At 44.2% G+C, this 8436-nt stretch overlaps 1 pseudogene; it reads left to right on the forward strand.

Moving 5' to 3' along the window:
• Positions 1–1036: 1036 nt before the first annotated feature.
• On the forward strand, positions 1037–3591 carry LOC133048769 (coiled-coil-helix-coiled-coil-helix domain-containing protein 2-like; annotated as a pseudogene).
• The last annotated feature ends 4845 nt before the right edge of the window (positions 3592–8436 follow it).

Below are 8436 nucleotides of genomic sequence, written 5' to 3' on the forward strand. Positions count from 1 at the left end.
AAGCCTATTTGAAAAAAACAGAAACCAGCAGTAGCAAATTCACGGCCAAGATCTGCCCTTCCCTTTGTGTCAGAATGCCAGTGCCTCATATGAATTGGACATGCCTGAATCTGGGCATTCTTGGGGAGTGAGCAATGATATGCCAGCCACCTCACCTGGCAGCCAGCCCTCAGTATCTTGTCCCCAGGAGTGGGGCAGAGGCTGGGTCTTTGCTCTCCAGTCCCATTCCTCATCCCAGATACACCGGGAGACTGTGTCTCCCAACCTCCTTTGCAGTTAGGATTGGGCCATGGGATCTGGGATCTAGAAACTTTAACGTGGTGGACATGACATGATCTACAGACCTGATCATAAACCAGTAACACGACATCCACACTTTGTCACTCCCCTTGTTTTAGGTTAAATGCAGAGGAACCACCCTGAAGAGTCAATCAGATGGTAGGAGCCTGGGTCCCCAAATCACCTCATTGAAGAACAGTAAAAAGATGATGTGAGCAAGAAATAAGTCTTTATTTTGTGAAACCAGTGAGATCTGGGGGCTGTTAGTTTTACTTTACCATAAAATAATATAAGGGATCACAGCCCCTTTCTTGATAACAACTGCTGACAAAGGACTCGGCTGGGCTGAACTCAGATAATTATCTATGACAAGTCTGCTTGGCATAAAAGGAGGGATTTATCATCTTTTCTTACTACCCTCAAAATGGATAGACAAACCAGGTTGTGCCCCTGTGCTGGGTGATCATTGAGTTGCTGTTATAATTTGAGCACATATAAATGCTTCAACTGAATTAAAAAAAAAAATCATGCCACGTAGACTTTCTGATTGTCTTTGACTCTGAACATTGAATTACTTCTTCAAATGATATAAGAGCTGGATATTTTTTAGCAGAAGGTGTGATATGATTTAAGAGATGATATAATCCCATAAATATCTGGACAGGGTGCTTTATATGCTTTAGGGTCAATTAGGAACAATAAGCCCATTGGATGGAGGAGGATACAAGATCCAAATGCTATTTTATGTATGCGGAATATGGACATAGAAATGCCCATAGAGAAAAGACTAGAGTCCAAAGTAGATGAACAGACAAAAATGATGGTCAGGAAGGGAGCTGTCCGGTGAATTGGTTTGTTTTTTGGTTTTTATGTTGGGGTTTTTTTTGGCAGTAAGAAAAGAAGATAAAATGCAGACTGTAGTCACAGTGGTGGGACCTGTAAGTGACACTTTTGTGCTCATGATGGAGATGTGGTGGCCCAAAGTGGGTTTACCGTTCCTTACAGAGGGAAAAGAATAAGCTTGTACTTGGTCTAGGACACACAGTGACATTGGGGCAACTCTAATGGCTGGTTAACCTCTCAGGAAGTGACACAGCAGCTGAAGCATTTGAAGTGGTTGGGTCTTGTCACATGGGGCCTTGCATGTTTGCTTGTCAAATGCACGTCCAAGAAGCAGCCTGGTCTTTGGTCGACTCATGAGTCCAACCTAAATGTTGATTCTATCACGTGTTACAGGTGTCGCCCCGAGTAAATTCTATCACCCTTTGGAGCTACAATGTCCACCCACATCTATAAAATGAGGATTCCATAGAAACTTCATGAGATGCAAAGGATAAAACATGTGAAAACGACTACAGTGGTGCCGGGCATGTGACCAGCATTCAGTCATATTCACTCCCTTCACGCTTTCCTCTATTTGATAGTAAGTTGAAATGGATTCCCACTCCAGTACTCTTGCCTGGAAAATCCCATGGACAGAGAAGCCTGGTCGGCTACAGTCCATGGGGTCACAAAGAGTCGAACACGACTTGCACACGTCCTTGAGGGAAGGATCACGGCATAGTCATGCTGCATTGCCCCAAGGGCCTGGAATACCGTCTAGAACATTGCAGATGCTTGATAAATGTTTACTAAATGTGCAACAGAAAGGGCTGAGGTGAAACTTTGGAGCTAACTCTTGGACCCTAGTAAATTAACATACTGACTTTTTTATGAATTTCCCTTAAGATGAGTGTGTTAGGAACACCTTAGTGTCAGCAGCATTTGACAGACACCCAAGTGACTGGGGCTGAAAAGATACAAGCTGACTTCTCTCTCTCATAAAAATCATGTAAAAGGCAGTGCAAGGCTGGTGTAGTGACTCCATTGGATGTCCTGGTGGCCTTTGCTCTCTTTGTCCCTGATGGAGCAAAGGGCGTAAGGGGTGGTACACTGCCACTGTCTCTAATGACACACCCAAGAATCTCTCGTCTCTCACCTCCTCTTACCAGAAGTTCTTGCTACAACAGTGGCTGGGAATGGAATTTTTATCCCAAGCGTCCAAGTGGCTTTAATTACTTGGAAAGGGAGGCTAGATACTAGAAAACAGCCTGAAGTTTCTTCCATGGTCTTTCCTCTATAATAGTTTTTGAAAAATGGAATGATTGCTGGCCTACTATGATGGGCCATGAGGATGGCAGCCACTTCCCAGTGACGGAGCAGCGGAAGTCTAGAAGCATCCTGACTCCCAGATAAATGAGGAGCCTCCAGAGAGACTTCTTGAATTATCATTTATGGGTGAGAAATAAATTGCTTTCTTAAAATCCATATTATTTTGGATCTCTGTAATTCACAACTGAATGTACAGTTGAAATAATGCACGGGACTGGTGTACAGATGGCTCTCTGTAGCTCTGTGTGACATGAAGGGACTTTTGCCTTCCTTCCCAGGGAGGAGCAAGTGGTCCCTCTCTCTTCTGACTCAGCAGCTACACTGACTGGCAGGAAATCACTCTTCTCTCCACCCAGCTGGGACTTCAGTCTATGAGCTACAATTGAAATCAGGGGTGAGTTAATGTACTGTATTGTACCCCAGTACCTCCAGTTTATCTCTTCTCACTTATTGGGTTTGTACTTGTGTTTTATATCAGCAGAACATATTGTACAATACAAAAAAAAAGAAAAATCAAGCCAATCAGAAGTAATCAGATTATAAAACACAGTCGTCCTTTCTGTAGGAAATCTCAGTATGTGAAATTTCAGATACACTGAAAGTGCTGCTCTTCTAGAAGCTTCACTTTCAGCAGGGCCCCTTTGGCCAGCAGACACCACAGGATGAGAGCTGTGCCCAGGCCAGCACCCAGAGCTCAGCCACCAGCAGTGCCTCCACCATCTGCTGTGGGCTCCCCCACTGCTGCTCCCCAGCAGCCAGGTCTGATGGCCATGCCACAGCAGCCCGCGTGGCTGTGGGTCCTGTGTTGGGCCACACTCTGGGTCATGCTCTGGGTCATCACTGGGGGCTTTGGAGGAGGGGTCACACTCTGGGTCGTCACTGGGGGCTTTGGAGGAGGAAGTTTGCAAGGCCTGCCGTCACTCACCAGGAGCCTCAAGGAACTCAGCTGTCAGAGCAGCAGCAGCATGGCCCATGCTTCTTTCAGCTGAAACTCTTTTTGGCACACGTCCAGAACCAGGGTGACCTTAAGCTTTGTGAGGGTTTCATCAGGGTTCTGAAACAATGCAGATTGGTGCACAGATTGGCTAAATCATGAAGTTCCAATTGAAGACATGCAAAATCATCTCTCATGATCATGTTGATTTAACATCAAAAATATAACTGATGGTGAAGACATACAGTGTGAAACCATCTCTTCTCAATTATTAATACCTTTTGCGCTTCAGGATTACAGTAAAAGGGTGTTTTCACTCTATAGAAGTTCATTGAGATGGTATTGAGTTTGGGGCTGGGCAGATGTCTGTGTGGCCTCTTAAACATGTTTTTCTGATGTTATTGGTGTGAATTCATTCAAATAAAGTGATTTTTCGTTAAAAAATGCATCTGTAAGATGAAGCTCATTACAAAATAGTTTGCTGAATACCTATATACTTTAAAATAGTGACATTTTCTTACACATTTATAATACTGTATCCAAATTACTTCAACTTTTTACCTAATTTGTCTGTTACATAAAATGGGATACATAAACTTAAAGACCCATTCTGTGTCTGAATAAAATCTGATGGAATTTTATCAATATAACATTGTTTTCTACTTTGACATTAACAGACTGTATGAATAACTGGAAAGAATAGTAAAGAAATATTTTTAAAGAAACAATAAAGGAATAAAATGGTGTTCTAGTTTGCACAAGATCAAGCCATCCTTATTTCTTCCTACTATGTTTTACCATAAGCTTTAACACTTTTTTTCCTCACATTTTAGAATTCATACCTTGTGTACTTTATAGTTCATACCTTGTATGTTTTTAATGTCATTAAAAAAAAATGTCTAGGCATTTCCCCTTCTTACTCTGTAGCTGTGACAGCACAGAAAGTTGAAACTAAAATAATTATGATCCCTTAAGACCTTCAGGTTATGAAGTAGACCAGGCTTCATCTTAACAGTTTTTACCTCTAATAACACAGAGAAATAGAAAAAGTGTCTACAAGGAGAAACCAGCCTCTTATCTGGGCTATCTTTTCATTATGAGTTCTTTAAACAAAACAAAACAAACAAACAAAAACAGCAACAAAAAACTGCTTTAACAATCTGTTCCCTTGCTTTTCTTCAGGAAGAACATTTTCTGGATTTGAATGTGACATATTTCCTGAGCCTCTGAATCTATTTCCTGAGTCTATGCAGAAGTCCACTTTTTTGTGAGACATCAACTAAATAACTCATAAGCTTTTCAGCCTTCGTCCCATTTGCAGCTCATGCTGCCACTTCGTGGGGAGGAAAGGCCTTGGCAAATGTCCACGTCCCCACACCAGGCAAGAAAATCAATGTTTGCAAAGAGCATTGAGCACCAACTCTATTGGATCATGCCAGGACAAGTGGACCATTCAGAACCACTCTTGGAGCTCAAGTTGAGGTGTATTATCTTCTTTTCCATTACCAGATAGTCAAGGATTAGAAAATCTTTTATCAGTACTCCAGTAAACACAAGTTTATAGAAAGAAATTAAATTAGCAGAGGAAAAGCACACATATATACAAGTGATACATGAGTATATAAACAACCCTTAACACCTGTAGGTACTTTTCTGCCTGGAATATCTGCTCTCCAGCTCATTCTCCTCACTCTCTGCCCCTGGGAAGCAACAGGCTCCCTTTCCAGGGCTGCCTCACCCAAGGCTGGTTTACACTCCCAGCCCTGACCTGCCCAGAGTTCTCTGAGGCTTCTCCAAGACTCCTGTGGACATCCACTTCAGAGTTTTTGCTTGCCTGGTTTCTGGGTTCCCCATGTTTGGTGCTGAGCTACAGTGCCCTCCAGTTAGAGGAAAGAAACAGAGAAAACTCCCTCAGATTCACTTCTGAAGTATTGCTTTACTTTTTCTTCTTGCCACTGTGTTGCTGGCCCATCTCCTGCCTCTATCTATCTTCAAGCCAGACAAAGAAAGAAATGAGAAAAATATCAAGCAACTCCTCTCCCTGCTTCAGAAATGACCAACAGAACTCCACCTAACCACGGACCAGGTGTTTCCGGCTCACATTCTTCTGCCTGACAGACCCCTGCATGGGAGCTCTGGTAGCCACTTTCTGTTCTGCCTTTTGTTTAGCTCCTGCATGAACCATAGGCACCCCCCGGGGTTGAGGACAGTGGAGTGGAATGTCAGCCATTTTAATCCTCCAGGTTTGCAAGCTTAGTGTCTCTGTGATCTCAGATGTTATTTTACCTCCTTGAGCCCCCCGTTTCTTCATCTGTAAACTGGATATACACATGCCCACCTGATGAGTCAGAAGGAGCCAACAAACCCTCAGACTTAGTCTCTGAATAGTTTTTAGAAGATTAACCACACGTGTTCTGTTAATAGCTAAAAGGCAGTCTCACTTAAGAAAGCAGAACTGGAAGTATCAAAATTTAGAGATTTTCTAATGATGTGCTTCTGCGAAGTTTAGCTGCGTTAATTAATTTAGCTGGGTGGGGGTGGGTGAGGGCTCTGCCACGTGGTGGCCCCTCCAAGAGGCTGGCCCTCCTCTGCTTTCCCTTAGAACAGTCCTCTGTAGAGCCCAAGGGTCATATGGTGACCAATCTCCAGATTCGTGGTGGAAGTCCCGAGGAAATCAGGGAAGGAGGGTGAGAAGTATCCTAGTCCCAGGCAGGACATTTGGAACATCGGATTTTCCTTCCTTGAGCAGGCTTGTAATGTGTGGTCCCTCAAGCAGAAAGGGTAGAGGAGTGACCCTGACCGTGTGTGACCACTCACACACCACGCGAGACTTCTCGAGACTTCCGGGGTTTCCTTACTGGTAGAGAGCTAGGCGACGGAGCATGCGCACACGAGGTGAGGCGTGCCTGGGTTGTGGTCCTTTGAGATGTTTTCTAACGTCACTGTGGTTGACCCTGCAACTGCTCAGAGCGATGGTTGTGGATGCAAGGTGACACAAGCTGTTGCTGACGAGGGTCCTCTCTTGAGAAAGCCTTCCCGTTTAACTCCGTGTGTGGTTTTTGTTGACAGCAGAGAGGTGGGGATCGAATTGTGCTCGGCCTCCACCATCCTGGGTGGCTTAGGCCAGGCAGTCTGCAGGGCGCTGGGTATTCTGCATCTAAGGCTGCCGCGGAGAGATTGATGGCTGACCTTTTATTCTTATATCCTGTGTGTACGCGGACTGCACCCTTATTATGGGCCATGCGTTGTTTTCTAAGCGCTCTGCTTGCCTTAACTCATTTATTCCTCGCAGGACCGCTGTGAGGTGGGCACCAATTTTATCCCCTCAGCACAAAGGACCAAACTGAGGCAGAGGGAGGTGAAGTCGTCTTCATGCCCTTCTGTTACTAGGAATCGTTTTGGCTCTGCAGTTTTTGACTTGTGGATGGCAGCTTCCACAGGGTTTTTTCCTGAATTGTCTGGTCTGAACTATTTGCTCACTAAGCATTTAAGTGTTTGTTTCAGATGATGACAAATGAACCAGACAGGGCCAGGGAGAGCCCTGTGAGGTGGTATCACTGATATTAGACCCGTCCAAGCCACAGGAGCAGGTGACCTGAGTGAGCCGCTTATAGGACACACCTGTAGGTTTCAGCTCTTTATCAGTCTCCGACCTTAAGTCCGTGCTTCTAGAACACATTCCGTGTTTCCTTCCAAAGTAAAGGCATCAGCTTGCATCCCTTCCCAGGTAACTCCTTAAAGGGGTTTCAGTAACCCATGCAACTTGGATATATCTCTGGAGCAGTTTCCAAGTTGTATATTGTAGCTTCAGTCATGCTTACCTTAAAACGATTAAGGAGAGATTAAGAATGGAATTAAATATCCAAGATCACTCCATTCTCAGACTGAACTGAGAACATTAAACATTTCTAAAAATGCTAAGATTTGTATGATGGATGGAGGCAAGAGCAGTTGAGTCCTCCCAGGGAGGAGAGACATTTGCAGGTTCAAATGTTTCTGCTGAAAGCCAGTCCCAGCCTCTTTCCTTCCTAAGCAACCGATGCTTCTCATTTTTTCCCACTGGATGGTCTCTTTGTCCTTGCTTTTTCAGAGATTAAATAGCCTTCTTTGTAGGGGGTGGGGGGCATGCTTTAAAGGTCTCACTAGCATCTCATTTGCTCTTTGGAGAGTTGGGTTTGGCAGCAGAGACGGGAGGGCCTCTTTGGCTTCCAGGAGGAAATGTTCTGCTCCTCTCTCTTCCCTGTTAGCCTTAGTCCAGAGTACGGAGGCCAACTCCTCCTTGCGAGGGAAGCTCTGATCTGACCACCAGGCTTGGACCGGCTTGGCCTGAGAAGATGTTGGGATAATGTAACCAGCAAGTTTCCTGTAATATCAGCTGGTCAATGAGTAGCCTCCCCAGCCACAAGGCAAAGCTCGACATTGCTGTTTGAAAAATAATAATCTGTTATCATTTTTGTATATCTTAAGCTCAGGGCCCAGTAGTTCAAAAATAAAAGGTGAGTACAGAGATTCTTCTTCTTGTACTCTATTCTAATTTGGGGGCGAGAGGCATTTGTTTTCAAACCCAGGTGATGTTCTATATCTATTAGGGCCCCCAGTTGAATAAAGTATTAGACAAGTTTCTAGAGCTTGATACCAATTTCCATCTCTACTTTTTCAAGACAGTCTGATTTTTGGCTATTGAACAGGATGCTTGTGATATGTAAATCTCATAAAAATACACGGAGATTAAAAATATGAGGGCCTGGGCACGGACTTTGACCTCACCTCCTGACACCTCAGCTCGGGCACCTGGATAGGGAAGACACGGAAGAGGAGAGGACTTTGGAAGTGAGTGGTGGGAGTGGGCATATGTCACTCAGTCCATGTGGTCAGTAAAAATTTGGAAGGAGGCATGAAGTGTCCCCTAGTCTATTTTAGATCCCAATGTTTTCTTTGATTCCCAACAGTTCTCAACTTCTACAGTCTCTTTCTGGTCACAACCGGAATCTAGTGACTGAAATCAGAAGAATTTCACCTACTCCTAAGAGTGGGCAAGACTGGAAAAAATGTATGTCAATCATCAAGAGTCA

Source organism: Dama dama, chromosome 29, assembly GCF_033118175.1.
Source record: "Dama dama isolate Ldn47 chromosome 29, ASM3311817v1, whole genome shotgun sequence".
Taxonomy (NCBI): Eukaryota; Metazoa; Chordata; class Mammalia; order Artiodactyla; family Cervidae; genus Dama; species Dama dama.